General features: G+C 41.0%; 1 protein-coding gene across 1 annotated transcript in view; it reads right to left on the bottom strand.

Moving 5' to 3' along the window:
- The window catches only part of LOC126980680 (uncharacterized), a 98,353-nt gene extending 87,085 nt beyond the window's left edge, over positions 1-11,268 (bottom strand). Inside the window, exon 1 of the transcript XR_007733459.1 lies at positions 11,192-11,268. The gene's annotated coding sequence lies outside the window, so the exon portion shown is untranslated. The remainder of the gene's footprint in view (positions 1-11,191) is intronic.
- Between the last annotated feature and the right edge of the window lie 2,010 nt (positions 11,269-13,278).

The following is a 13,278-nucleotide window of genomic DNA, read 5'->3' as shown; positions in this document are numbered from 1 at the left end:
AGAAGGATGCCGGAACAGGAGAAGGATGCCGGACAGAGGACAGCGTGAGAAGAGGAAGACAAAGTAAGAGAACAGAGCGACAGAACAATTTCCACGCCATCACCCACGACAAGACATAACCTGCCTTGCCGCTACCCCTGCCCCCCTTCCCTCTCCCCCCCTGCACTTGCAACTCCTCACACACCACACACCCAATCCCCCTTGCTCAGCGGTGTGTGTGTGTGTGTGTGTGTGTGTGTGTGTGTGTGTGAAGAGCCATCAAGACAGTACTGACCCTCTTAAGGCCAGACGACCCAGGTAATGACAAGTTAATGACACGTTCTAAAAGGAAGGTACTGTGTTTAGGGAAGAAACATTCCCTTAAACGAGGCAATTGTGTCATTTGATGAACTACAGAAAAGGGACAAAAATACAAAGAAAAGCATAGCATAAAGGCGTTGTAGTGTTTTGTGACGTGGTGTTGTGAGTCTTTTTCTGGTGGGGAGGAGACTCATCCATACCAACATACATCACAAAAAATATAGGACGATATAAAACAGAACACGAGGAAAAGGATAATATTAAAAAGAACAAGAAAGGGATAATATAAGAAACAAACACTAGAAAAATGAATATATAGAAAAAAGGATACGAAAAAAATAATATAAAAAAGAACAAGAAAAAAATAATATAGAAACCTCGAGAAAATGAGAAAAAAAAAGCATCATCCACCTTTCTGCCCTTCTTAACATCAGCAAAATTATGGGCCTGTCCTTAATGGGGAGAAAGAGGCTCATCCAGACCAAGGGACATAAAAAAGGATGATACAAAAAAAAAAAAAGTATATAAAAACAAATAAAGTCCACCAAAAAATATGGAAAATAAAAATAAATTAAAATAAAAGAATATAAACAAATAAATAACAAATAAATAGATAACAAATAATATATAAAAATAATATCATCATCCAGACCATCACAGAACACCAAGAAGAGGATGAAATAAAAACAGAAAACGCTGAAAAGTATTGATAAACTAACTAGCTAACCAACTGTCTAACTATCCAACTAAATAACTAAAGTAACTGAACTATCTAACTATCCAACTAAATAACAAAACAACACTAACACAACTAACTATTTAACGAGCTAACCATATAACAATCTAATTATCTTCCTCACTACCACTACTTCTACTACTACTACTACCACTGCCACTACTATTACTGCTACTACTGCTACTATTATAAACATACAGCCAGGAGGAATCTCTAATTAACCTTCAATTAACATTATAATTAGTCTCAGAAGCGGTCGTGGTACCCAATGAGAATTTAAGAAATGGATGATGATTATACGGAGAGAGAGAGAGAGAGAGAGAGAGAGAGAGAGAGAGAGAGAGAGAGAGAGAGAGAGAGAGAGAGAGAGAGAGAGAGAATTAGATTGGAGAGAGAGAGAGAGAGAGAGAGAGAGAGAGAGAGAGAGAGAGAGAGAGAGAGAGAGAGAGAGAGAGAGAGAGAGAGAGAGAGAGAGAGAGAGAGAGAGAGAGAGAGAGAGAGAGAGAGAGAGAGAGAGAGAGAGAGAGAGAGAGAGAGAGAGAGAGAGAGAGAGAGAGAGAGAGAGAGAGACCTAATAACACCAGGATAAAATTAGACTTCAAGAGACCAGACAGACGCCTTACACATGGCAGCACCTGAAGATGCATTATATTCTATTTTTCTTCCCATCTATAAATTTTTGTAACCTCCATTAAAAACTCTCGATCGTGTTTGCTCGCTTCTCGTTACCCTTTCCTTCCACCTGTACCCTCCTTGCTGCCATGCTTGCTCTCTTGCTCCTCTTGGCCTTCCCCTTCCATCCATTGCCGCAAAGTCTGTTCTGGTTTTAACATGCCTCTCCCCTGCAGCCATGCTTGTTCTTTGCTTTTCCTGCACTTCCGCCTATCGACACAGTAGCTCCTTGCCTCGACCCCGCCGCTCCCTTACCGCTACTCAAGCTGGGAATCACGAGTCCAGCACTTGATCAGGCCACCGTTGCCAGATTCTCGTACTCAGAGCCTCGTATTTACCGGCTTCTGAGCCATAGCTCTTGCCAAAAAATACCAATAATTAACCAATTTAACGATAACCATATATGAAGGCAGTTATTGGGGTCGAGGAGGCAGTTATTGGGTCGGAAATCGGCAAACACAGGAGGCTGAGTACGACAATCTGGCAACGTTGGATCAGGCTCATAAATTCTAAGCTGCCATGAACTTCCTTCGCTCAGTCTCGTACTTTAATGCTTCATAAATAACTGATTCGGCATACTTCACAGCTGTTTATGCTTCTCTTTTCTTAAAAAAACGATATGTAAAAATGTTAAGAAAATAATCGGTATTTTTTATAACTACTCATGCTTCTCTTTTCTTATAAAATATATGTAAAAAATTAAATAGCTAAAGAAGATCAATATCTGCCCCGGAGCTTATATAAAACGCATACTATTTTTTTTTTTACTTAGCTCGGCACGGATGTCGCATGATGGTTTCTAAAAATAATATCCAGAGTTTGACAACAGATTTGTTGTTGTTGTTGTTGTTGTTGAACGGCTATTTTTACATCAAACTGAGTGAATCTGGCATCTTTTGTGGAGTTAGTGCCCGCTCCAATTGCCGTCTCTTCCCACCCTCCTTTCTCCCTCTTCCCCTCACTTTTCTAATCCCTTCATTCCCTTTTTACCCCATTTCTCTCAAACTCTCAAACTCCCCACCCCTTCCCCTACCGCGTGATGTATGCAGCATCAAACTGTGCCGATAACAAGATGATTGGTGTAAAGGACATTTTGCGGGGCGGGAAAAGCGAGTGGCTCAATTTATCGAACATCAGCACAACACATTCGTTCGTCGTCCCGCTGGTAAATAACAAACCATCGTCACGGCGTCTTTTATGTTTTCTTAGTGGTTACTCTTAACAGGCTGAGAACTCGGTGATATAATTTGCTTTTACTATACAGCATCATATTGGTTTTTTTTTTGTTGTTGTTGTTTTTTACGTGTACGCCTATAGCGCTAGTAGGCTTTTTTTCTGAAGGGCCTAGATGGTAGTCGGCCCCAGCCCGTCACGGCGCAGGCAAGTGTTTATATTGACGGTACACTAATTGGATTTCCTACACAGAGAAGATTTAATATACCTTCAGTTAACGCGTTTCTCACAGGATATTTGTGTTTAGTTATTAAGGCAGCAAACCCTGTGATGTACATTTTTCCAGAGACCGCTCTGATCTCAGTTAACATTCACTATTGAATTGACTCATGGTTGACATTAACAGCCACACAATTTTGAGGTTAGTAATTGGAAAACTATTAACAGCTACTCAATGTTGAGGTTAGTAATTGGAAAACTATTAACAGCCACACAATGTTGAGGTTAGTAATTGGAAAACTATTAACAGCTACTCAATTTTGAGGTTAGTAATTGGAAAACTATTAACAGCCACACAATGTTGAGGTTAGTAATTGGAAAACTATTAACAGCTACTCAATTTTGAGGTTAGTAATTGGAAAACTATTAACAGCCACACAATGTTGAGGTTAGTAATTGGAAAACTATTAACAGCCACACAATTTTGAGGTTAGTAATTGGAAAACTATTAACAGCTACTCAATTTTGAGGTTAGTAATTGGAAAACTATTAACAGCTACTCAATTTTGAGGTTAGTAATTGGAAAACTATTAACAGCCACACAATGTTGAGGTTAGTAAATGGAAAACTATTAACAGCTACTCAATTTTGAGGTTAGTAATTGGAAAACTATTAACAGCCACACAAGGTTGAGGTTAGTAATTGGAAAACTATTAACAGCTACTCAATTTGGAGGTTAGTAATTGGAAAACTATTAACAGCCACTCAATTTGGAGGTTAGTAATTGGAAAACTATTAACAGCCACTCAATTTGGAGGTTAGTAATTGGAAAACTATTAACAGCCACTCAATTTTGAAGTTAGTAATTGGAAAGCTAGCCAATTACAGCATCATCTCCCACCAGCCAGCCAGCTCATCCATCCTTGCAAGTGCCAAAAGTTTGAGAATTAATCTGTTTAGCGAAAAATCATCATCCACGGAGGTTACGGCGTCTGAAATACTTATCAAATATGCAGACGAGCGGCTCGCGTTATTGTCTGCTAACATGAAGAGTGGTAACGATAATAAAATCTCTCTCTCTCTCTCTCTCTCTCTCTCTCTCTCTCTCTCTCTCTCTCTCTCTCTCTCTCTCTCTCTCTCTCTCTCTCTCTCTCTCTCTCTCTCTCTCTCTCTCTCTCTCTCTCTCTCTCTCTCTCTCTCTCTCTCTCTCTCTCTCTCTCATGGTTATTATTTTCCTTATTTTTAACTGTACAACAACTTCTACAAATACCCAAGACTTTTATCGTTCTCTTCTTTCCCATTCTCCTCCTCCTCCTATTTTCTTCACCCATTCTTCCCGCTCTCGTGTTACCTGGACATATGCCTCAGGTGAGCGTCTCGCCTCTTGAACAAGGGAAGGAAGCGAGGTGAGTAAATGACATCGTCGGCGTCCACCTCTCAGGGAAAAAAAATACCACCATAGCTGCCAACTCTTCCTCTCAGCTTTAATACAAAAAAAAGGAGAGAGAGAGAGAGAGAGAGAGAGAGAGAGAGAGAGAGAGAGAGAGAGAGAGAGAGAGAGAGAGAGAGAGAGAGAGAGAGAGAGAGAGAGAATGTTCTTTTTATTTTGACTCACCATAAAAAAAATCTCTGAATTTAATAACGACGCGAAATAGCTTACGGTAATGAACGATACGAGAGCCGACTTTTTCTATCTGATATTAATTAAGTGAAACAGTTTTGTGCAGGATAAGGGTTTGTATCCACATGGTGAGGGTAGAAGCGTGTGTGGACGGGTAGAATGTGTCGAGAAAACTAATAGCTATATCGTCACCCTTATAAAATAATCGCCTAAGTCATTTTTCAGCGATTTCCAGGTTTTTCTCTACAACAATTTTTTTTAATTAACATGCGACTGCCATTTTTGTATCGTTGCCTTCGTCATTCAGGGTTCGAGTGTTCTAGAATTGGCCTTTTCGTTTCTGCCTAAATCTTAAGCCAAATGAGATAATGGCAATTCTTTTCTCATTTCCTGTAAAGGAGAAAATAATGACTTAGGCGACAAACAATCAAACACACACAAAAAAACAGACACACACACAAAAAACAAACAATCAAACACACACACACACAAACGCAAACAAACTTACACAAACACTACCCCCCCCTTACACACACACACACACACACACACACACACACACACACACACACACACACATCAACGAGGCGGTATCGATCCCCAGCTTACAAAAAATGATCGTACATCACTCGGACACGTGGCTCAAAAATGCCGATACAACAATCTATAAAGCTTTCCCTCAGGTGGCCATATCAGGTGTTTTGATTAATGTTGTAATTGAGTAAAGTGGCGACAATCAGTAACATATCCCCCGCCATATTTCACCCTCCCGCTCCTATTCGCCCAACCCACCCATGCACAAGCTGCCGCCATTCAACACTCATGCGGACCTCTGTGCAACATCACCCCGGCTTTTATAGGATGTCAATGAGTTCGCGAGGGTGGTCTTGATACATATTCATCGTAACCTTCGTTTGCACAAGACGGATCAAAGAACATCAAGGAAAGAGAGATAAAATACCACGAAGTGAGACAAAGAGGGACAACAAGAAAAATTATCGTTAGATCAGACTGTCAAAGAAATCCGTTTTTGTTGGCTTAGTCTCTGTAAATACAACATGACAGCTTCTGGGTTTCCATGTACCAGCATTTACTCTAATACATGTTGTCAAAAGACGAACCAAAGTTGGGCTCATACTAAGGGTTATCAGCACGAGACAAATCCAGCTAAGCAACCACTGCACCATGGAAGAAGCGTCGTCATTTCTTCCTCATATAATGGACCTCGTCGTCACTCCTCTCCCTCCTTCCTTGGTGCCTCCACACACCAACTTTAATAAACTTTTCCTAACATTCTCCTTAACTTCCACCTACTTCTCCCGCACCGAGCCTTTGTTTCTTATTTAACCTTAATTGCTGTGTTTCCAACATTAATTGATCCATTAAGCTAAGACCTTCTCTTCGGGCGAACGATAATTAATCTTAAATGAACAGAAGATTGAATGTAACGGGAGGAGGGGGAATGTCCACCCTCTCAAGCTACGACTAACCTACGTATGTCGTCGTCCTCTTCCTCTTCCTCTTCCTCTTCCTCTTCCTCTTCTTCTTCTTCTTCTTCTTCTTCTTCTTCTTCTTCTTCCTCTTCCTCTTCCTCTTCCTCTTCCTCTTCCTCTTCCTCCTCTTCCTCCTCTTCCTCCTCCTCCTCCTCCTCTCTCTCTCTCTCTCTCTCTCTCTCTCTCTCTCTCTCTCTCTCTCTCTCTCTCTCTCTCTCTCTCTCTCTCTCTCTCTCTCTCTCTCTCTCTCTCTCTCTCTCTCTCTCTCTCTCTCTCTCTCTCTCTCTCTCTCTCTCTCTCTCCCACGCACACCGCACACACTCAAACTGAGGCTCGCACACATAAACAGTACGGCAGGATTTCAACAGGATTGCTACTTTACTTACCTACTCGCCAGCATTATCTAAGCGGACCACTCCACTCGCAAGGAAATATAATCCTGCTGTCACAAAGACCAATGAAAACCTAAGTAATAAAGTGAAAAGTATCCAGGGCGGCGTTTCGTTTTCGTTGATTAAAACTATATATTTTTTCTATCGATCTTGAAATTATAATATTATTGATTTTTTTTAATTCGTTCTGGACACTACTTAAATTTAGTCTGACTCTCATGTGTAATAATAGGCCTGATTCACTTCCTCAGAAATATATGAAAATGACTCAGTAACGTTTTTCTATCCCACGCCGCCGCCTCTCCCCGCTTTGCCTCCTCCCCCTAGCCAGGCAGCACCGACTCGCCTACATAAATTATATATATGTTATCCAGCTTGATGTTTCTTCCTGTGAGTCAAGCGGCGTCTTGTATTGGCTTCATAAATTAGTTTGTTCATACAGAATAAACAAGTATACCTTTACTTTTTAAACATATCTTTGTCTAAGCTATTGATTTCTTTACAAGTCATGCCCTGATTTAAGTCATAGTCATAAAGTAGACAGCTCTTGGCCCTAGGGTCGTGCTGCATTAAATTTATAAGGTTTCTGAACTTGAGCACTTAAATACGTGTTCAATACCCTTAGTGGGGTTGGCTAGGCGACAAAGCATCTAAACGAACTTTTACTCAACCTCTGAAACAAAAGGAAGCTCCTCGTCACGAACAATGCTTCCTCTCTAATCATTCCGCCCGCCTCACCACAGCCTGTCACGTCGCTAAACAACAGTATCACAATATTAGATAAAACTGTGACGAGCGGCAGCACACACTGTAACAATCAACCCTTGTGGAGCTAGCCGCGTGACTCAGACCCCAACTTGTTTTTCCTCCTTCTCTTTATTCTCTTTTGTCTCTCTTTTTTAAGCTTCTCTGCTCTTCTCCTTCTTCTGCGCCTTCTTCTTCTTCGTTCTTTTTCTCTCTCCTTTTCCCCTTCTCCTCCTCATCCTCCTCCAATTTCCCACTCTTGCTATGCTCCTTCTTTCATTATTTTCTCATTCACACTTTTATTCTCTCCTCCTATTCTACATTCTCCTCCTCCTGCTCTTCTTCCTCCTCATCCGGCACTAAATCTGGTTGAGCGCGGCCCAGCAGGGGCGCAACACACAGGAGAGTTTCAGGGAGATGGAGAGGGTGAAGGAGCAAGGCAAGACCTCAAGTTTAGCCTGGAGAGTTATTGTTCCCTATCTCAGCTTGTTTGCAACTCTCTCTCTCTCTCTCTCTATGACGTAACCAAATCACTGACGTAGTCTATCTTGATTTCAAGCGTTTGATAAAGCGCATCCATATTAAATTAATAATTAAAGCAAATAATAGGTGACGGTGACGGTCAAAATAAATGATCGCGATTTTGTGAGCAAACAGACAACAAAGAGTAGGATTGACGGATTTAACTCAGAGCCGGTCACTAGTGGCGTCCTCAGGGCTCGGTTCTGGCCCAGTGCTCTTCATTATTTACATCAACGACGTGTGGACCTGGATAACCGTATTTAGTAAAATTGCAGACGACACAAAGATTGGTAACTCGGTTCTCACTGACGAAGACAGGCAAGCTTCCAAGAGGATTTTTTTGGTAACAAATTCTGGTTTGATAGATGATAGATGCTTTTAACGTAGACAAGACAAGTGTCAGGGTCCTTGCGGTGAAGGAATAAGAAGTTTGATTATTGATGCGCGGCGTAAACTCAAAAAGCGTTCATGCGTCAAGGACTTGGGGTCAAAATAGCGTCAAACCTCAAATTCTCACAGCAATGCATCGATGCAGCAAATAAAGCGAACAGAATGTTGGGCTTCATTAAAAGAAACTTTTATTTAAGAATAAAGATGTACACTCCCGCTCTACAACAGTTTAGTCAGACCACCATGCAAAGGATATTGCTAAATTAGAAGGTGTTCAGCGAAATCGGGCAACGAAATGATCCCTTCCTTGCGCAACAAATCCTACGAAGAAAGACTTTCACCCTTAACATGTTCTCTCTGAGAAACGTCGCCTGAGGAAAATTGATCGAATGTTTCACGAATAAAATACTTAATGGTTTCACGAATGTAGACAGATCAACATTGTTTATGATCGATGACACTTTGCGCACGAGGAACAACGGCGTAAAACTCAGATGTAGACAAGTAAATTCAGACTGCACCAAATTTTTCTTCACCAACGTTGTAGTGCGAGAATGGAATAAGCTCCCACCATCAGTGGTCCAGTGTAACACGAATGACTCCTTCAAAATAAGCTCGACCGTCACTTCCTTCAACTTAATATCAACTAGAGGACAGACCACCGTCTGGACCTCTCTCTGTGGTCTGATTTTTCTCTCTCTCTCTCTCTCTCTTTTTTTCACGAATGTAGACAGAACAAAATTGTTTATGATCGATGACACTTTGCGAACGAGGAACAATGGCATAAAACTCAAATGTAGACAAGTAAATTCAGACTGCACCAAATTTTTCTTCACCAACGTTGTAGTGCGAGAATGGAATAAGCTCCCACCATCAGTGGTCCAGTGTAACACGATTGACTCCTTTAAAAACAAGCTCGACCGTCACTTCCTTGAACTTAATATTAACTAGAGTAGAAAAGCAACGTTTTGGAGCCATCTGATTAATGTAAAATCACTTAGGTTTAAGGACAGACCACCTAGTCTGGACCATGGGGTCTGTGTGGTCTGATTTTCTATGTAATTCTCTGTAATTCTCTCTCTCTGTCGTTAAGAGCTTGCTTCACTCTAACTGCATGTTAAGAATAGCAAGAATATTACGTAATTTCCGCCTTTTTACACATACACACACACACACACACACATACACACACACACACACCACCCCGTGGCGCACCTGGTTAGAGCGATGCGCTGCCAGGCTTCACGGCCTGACAGCGAGGCGGTTCCAGCCCGCTCAGGCCGGATTCTTTCCGTTGACTAGGAGTGGTTACTGTCCCCCCTTGAGCAAGGGGGATGGGGTGTGTGGTGTGTGAGGTCCTGGCAGTACCCAGAGATCGACGATAAAGAGCACTTGCTCAAGTCGGGAGGATACCTGTTGGCGATTACGAGTCCAACGCGTGATCAGGCCGTGGTGAGTTACACACACACCAGATATCCATCTTTATATACTTATTTTATCTACCTATCTATTTATCAATCTCTATCTCTCTGTCTATCTATCTGCCTATCTATATATACAGTAATTTGCGTGTAAATTATGTTCTTTTTGTGTATGCGCTGTTCGACCACATTTCTATCCATCTATATATTCATCTGTCTATCTGCCTATCTATCTATCTATCTTGTACGCGCGCACCCCCCCCCCCCCACACACACACACACGGCCGCATATAAGAAAATATTTTTTTTTATAGTAAAGGTAAATACAACTGTTGCAGAAGATAGTGGAATTATACTGATGAATTTAAGGTTTGTACTAATTAGTTTGGGTTCATATTGCAAGGCGGTTCATGCCAAACTAATGTATGATATTCTGGTACATTCTACTTGTATCCCGTTTTATATATATATATATATATATATATATATATATATATATATATATATATATATATATATATATATATATATATATATATATATATATATATATATATATATATATATATCAAATGCTAAACCGAATCAGGAGCAATCCACGGTGGGTCATTCGATGACGCACATTCTTGTCTCTATAAAGTATTTTTGAAAGTTGATCATGAATCTGCTAAACAAAAATTACATCAATTTTAATCAAATTTAATCCCAAGACGAGACATTAAATGCTCATCAAACACAAAATGTGGTCGAACCGCGATGTACAAAAAGAACATAATTTACACGTAAATTACTGTATGTACACATGAACAACACACCGTACACATAAACGACTCACTGTATACACACACACAACACACACTGACCCAGAATCGTGCCAGATATCCAACCGCGTCGTCTGAAACTTCATTTTTACGTTGGACTGCGGGCGAGAAACAAGTATTGGTAACACGACGTGGGTACACCGATACATTAACTTTACCTTTCTGACAGAGAGAGAGAGAGAGAGAGAGAGAGAGAGAGAGAGAGAGAGAGAGAGAGAGAGAGAGAGAGAGAGAGAGAGAGAGAGAGAGAGAGAGAGAGAGAGAGAGAGAGAGAGAGAGAGAGAGAGAGAGAGAGAGAGAGAGAGAGAGAGAGAGAGAGAGAGAGAGAGAGAGAGAGAGAGAGAGAGAGAGAGAGAGAGAGAGAGAGAGAGAGAGAGAGAGAGAGAGAGAGAGAGAGAGAGAGAGAGAGAGAGAGAGAGAGAGAGAGAGAGAGAGAGAGAGAGAGAGAGAGAGAGAGAGAGAGAGAGAGAGAGAGAGAGAGAGAGAGAGAGAGAGAGAGAGATGGAGAGAGAGAGAGAGAGAGAGAGAGAGAGAGAGAGAGAGAGAGAGAGAGAGAGAGAGAGAGAGAGAGAGAGAGAGAGAGAGAGAGAGAGAGAGAGAGAGAGAGAGAGAGAGAGAGAGAGAGAGAGAGAGAGACCTTTGAATAAAATTGTGCCTATGTAGAAACGTCAGCGCAGTGTTACATACCTGTGTTGCTGGCGCGTCGGCTGCCGAGGCCAATGAGATTCGACGTGAGTAATGCGGTGTGCGGCAAAGAATGAACCTATAATAAGAAAAACATATATATTCTTGCTTCTTTTCAAACTCTTCATATATAAATTCACATGAGTATCACTGGCGCCGGTCATTATTTTTTCCCTTTAACCTTCATTACAGTAATTATAAGCCCGAAGTCATTGTTTGCAGTGATATTACTTGGTCTCTTGTCTATAACCCTGATTTTTTGAAAGGTTCCTCCATATGTTATTCCACTACTACTTGATGTCCGTGCTATGTATCTCTCATCTAACTCTATTGACTTAAATTTAAGGTATTTCAATATTTGAATTTTAACATTTAACACTTTTCGATCTATTCTCCTATCGCCGAAATATCTTCAACGAATTTTAACGTTCAGCAGCAGGCCTAGCTTTCATCCTCCACTGTTGACCAACCTGATGAACCAGTCTATAAGGGTCTGCTGTCTATCTTACACGTGTTCTTGACCGCCCTGGGGACGTTTCCAACATTCTCGTCTTAACCTTAAACTCTTAATGCTTTATGTTACTCTATATTCGTGTATGGGCTCCTTTGATCACAAATTCAATTAGGTATTCTCTCCCATTGTTCCTGTATAGCGTATGGAATATCTTGAGGCGTGGATTCAGGTTATATGTTTCAGCCTGGTGATGAAATATAAGAACAAACTTTTCTTATTACCTTTGCAATGACCATTGTGTTCATGACCACAGATCCTTTTGTACGTAATAATCTTCATCATACATTCTGTATTGTATTCTACTCCCTACAATTTTCTTTAAAAGAATCTTTAATCTCGCTTGATCTCAATCCGTTAGGAAACAACTTACAATAGGTACCTGAGCCTTTAATAAGTCAATCTATAAACTTTATCACGTGAGCTCGTAAAACTGCGTCATCTAATAACGATCTAGAGACTTTCCTGGAACTCAAGGCAGCGATGACGAAGCATGCGTGAACTCTGGACTTACAGACGAGAAGACACACAATCGTAAACTGTAGAAAGTTAGCGATTATACGTGTGTTTCCTCGAGGCGTGAACTTGGGAGGCGATGTTTCCTTGTAATCGGGGACCAGCTGAGGTTTGGATATAATAATCTAGTTGTACATGTTCTTGGAAAGATATCGTTATACAAATGAAACATGACGTTAAATTACCTCACCTCATTTCTTTAAATTCAAACATATTTACAGTAATATTCTGCTTACAAGAGGACCAATCTTTGTCTTGCTGCTGTCGGCAAATGACTGAACAACATTTAGCGGTGACAGAACGGTAGGGTAACGACTTTAAGCGACTTGCCTCCCCTCCACTAAAGCCACGAGCACAGCCCTGCATTACCCCAAGGCTGGTCTAGGACGGTAATGGCTACCTCTTGCTTACAGCTCGCAAGTTTATTTTGGGCATTGAGGTGTTTGATGCGTACCCAGGTTGCACGTGTATTAGGAGTTTGACATATAATTTAATAAAACTGCTACTACATTATCCCGTGTGTCACTTTTGTATCTTCAGGGGACTCGCTTAAGGGACTATTACACTGGGCAAATTTTCCGGGGACCTTCAATCAAACCACGATTTCCGCTAGCGTGGTTCTCATTTGTTTCTTGTTATTGTTGCTGCTGATGATGGTGAGTAATACCGTCGCCCTTCGGTGCAATGTACCGTAGTTTTGGAAGATCGTGGACACGTCAGAAAACTACGGAAATATGAGATCCACGCCAGCGGAATTCGTGGTTTGACTGAAGATCCACGGAAAATTTGCCCAGTGTAATAGCCCCTTTAGTTAGAGCTGGAATAACGACAGAGCATTTCCATTATTTTTATTTTATACCGCGTCTCCGAACCAATCCACACTTTCCTTTTCATAACATGCAATTTTGGGTTTACGTTTACATTTATTTAATTTGTAACCATCCTTGTATACATATTTTTGTTTAGATATTTCGGTTCGTTTTCTTTTCCGTCAACAGGTCTTCCCGAACTTGTTTTCTTTGGATATGAGGGTTGAGGATAACACGGGGAGTATGTCATTTAA

This window comes from Eriocheir sinensis, chromosome 45 (genome assembly GCF_024679095.1).
Source record: "Eriocheir sinensis breed Jianghai 21 chromosome 45, ASM2467909v1, whole genome shotgun sequence".
NCBI classification, from domain to species: domain Eukaryota; kingdom Metazoa; phylum Arthropoda; class Malacostraca; order Decapoda; family Varunidae; genus Eriocheir; species Eriocheir sinensis.
This window is presented reverse-complemented; position numbering and strand designations above follow the sequence as displayed.